The sequence below is a fragment of the Primulina tabacum genome, chromosome 8 (genome assembly GCF_025594145.1).
Source record: "Primulina tabacum isolate GXHZ01 chromosome 8, ASM2559414v2, whole genome shotgun sequence".
Classification (NCBI taxonomy): domain Eukaryota; kingdom Viridiplantae; phylum Streptophyta; class Magnoliopsida; order Lamiales; family Gesneriaceae; genus Primulina; species Primulina tabacum.
In genome coordinates this window covers 14,038,406-14,040,467 of record NC_134557.1, presented here as the reverse complement: position 1 = coordinate 14,040,467, position 2,062 = coordinate 14,038,406, and the positions used below count along the sequence as shown (strand labels likewise).

Genomic DNA, 2,062 nt, shown 5'->3' with positions numbered 1-2,062 from the left:
GATAAATAATTAAAGACATTTAATTACTTCATTGAGTAGAATTAGTTTGGCATAGCTCGAGAGAGTGTGTTCAATTGAATAGGAAATCATGTCGGAAGCATATAATCACTATCGAACGAATTAATTAATTAACGAGGGGTAGGTGAACCGATATTCCCAACAAATTCATTTCTCATTGAATTTTACTCAACCGTTTTAGATATTAATTCTCATTATTTACTTATTGAATCATTTTATTTGCATGTTTAATTAGGTAGAGTAGTAATAATCAACCAATCAATTTTCGTTGCTAAATGTTCAATAACTGAAAATAACAATTGTTAAATACAGTCTTCAGTGGAACGATACTCGTACTCACGTACACTATACTATAACTTGACATCGTGCACTTGCGATTAATTTTGAGCATACAAAATCATATTTTTATTGAGGATTCCATAGTGCAAGTTTTGCTCGATCAAGTTTTTGGCGCCGTTGCTGGGGACTGTTAATCTACAATTTTATTTTTAGTTATTTTCTTTAGCATTACTTTATTTCCCTTGAGCTAACACTCCATATTTTATTCCAGATATCTTGTCTAGTGCATGCCAAAGTCACTTGACGTGGAGCTTGAGTTTGATCCTGAAATTGAAAGAACTTTCCGCAGGCGAAGACAACAACAGAGACTTGAAGAACTGATGTAGAGACACGAGCAAGAACGTGAGGAGGAACAGCGTGAAAATAGACAAGTTGAGATACCACGCCGCATACCGATGCTGGAGTATGCCCAACCTTCTTTGGATGGAGCACGCCCCAGCATTGTGAGGCCTATGGTGCGAGCAAACCAGTTCGAAATCAAACCAGCTATAATTCATATGATTCAGAACACAGTCCAGTTTGAAGGATTTGCAGTAGATGACCCAAACACGCACATCGCAGATTTTCTTGAAATTTGCGATACTTTTAAATTCAATGGAGTTTCTGATGATGCTGTTAGGTTGCGTTTGTTTCCTTTCTCTTTACGTGATATAGCTAAAACATGGTTAAATTATTTGCCTGTCATCAAATATTTTCCTCCATCTAAGACCATTGTGCTTCGGGCAGACATCACCACCTTTGCTCAATTCGAGCAGGAGTCATTGTATGAGGCATGGGAGCGCTTCAAAGACCTCTTGCGTAGATGCCCACATCACGAGTTGCCACTTGGGTTAGTCGTTCAAACATTTTATTATGGTTTGCTTACTCCTAAGCGTACTATGATAGATGCTGCGGCTTGTGGAAACTTGTTGAGAAAAACGGCAGAAGAAGGATATGAGTTGTTGGAGGAGATGGCTGCTAGCAGCTATCATCCTCAATCTGAAAGAAACAACCAGCGGAGAAGTGCAGGAGTTCACCAGGTAACTGACCTTTATGCTATTACTGCACAACTTGATGTTTTGAACAGGAAACTAGACATGCTTGAATCTGGGTGGCACGGCTATGCGTCTTCAAGAGATATTCTGTGAAAAGTGTGGAGGGGAACACTATGTGAAGGACTGTCAAGTGACAATCCATTTTATGTGCAAAATGAGGCACCGGTGAATCAAATGGGAGTCCAAAACCGTCCAAGGAACGATCCATATTCGAACACATACAATCCTGGATGGAGGCAACATCCCAACTTCTCATGGGGTGGCCAAAACATTCAGAATCGACCACAGGGAGGACAACCATATGGAAAAAAACCGATGTACAGATCTGATCCTCCCAGAGAAGAAAAGTCCAACCTGGAGCAAATGATGTCTAAGTTCATCTACTGAAACTAGACTTCAAAACCAAGATGCATCGATAAAAGGGCTCGAGAATCAAATTGGGCAGTTGGCCAAGATGATAGCAAGTAGAGAGCCGGGCACCTTGCCAAGTAAAACTAGAGACAAATCTAAAAGAGCAAGTGAAGGCCATCGAGTTGAAGAGTGGGAAAGTTTTAGAGTCAAGAGAAAAAGAGAGAACTCAAAAATCGGATGAGCACTCTGAAACAGCCAAAGATAAGTCCTCTAACTCTACACCAGCACCCACTGCACAACCTAAAATTGTTATTCCTCCA

General features: G+C 40.3%; 1 non-coding gene across 1 annotated transcript; it reads right to left on the bottom strand.

Moving 5' to 3' along the window:
* Positions 1 to 1,071: 1,071 nt before the first annotated feature.
* LOC142554896 (small nucleolar RNA R71) lies at positions 1,072 to 1,177 on the bottom strand. The gene has a single exon (XR_012822260.1). It is a non-coding gene; the product is annotated as a small nucleolar RNA R71 (small nucleolar RNA).
* Between the last annotated feature and the right edge of the window lie 885 nt (positions 1,178 to 2,062).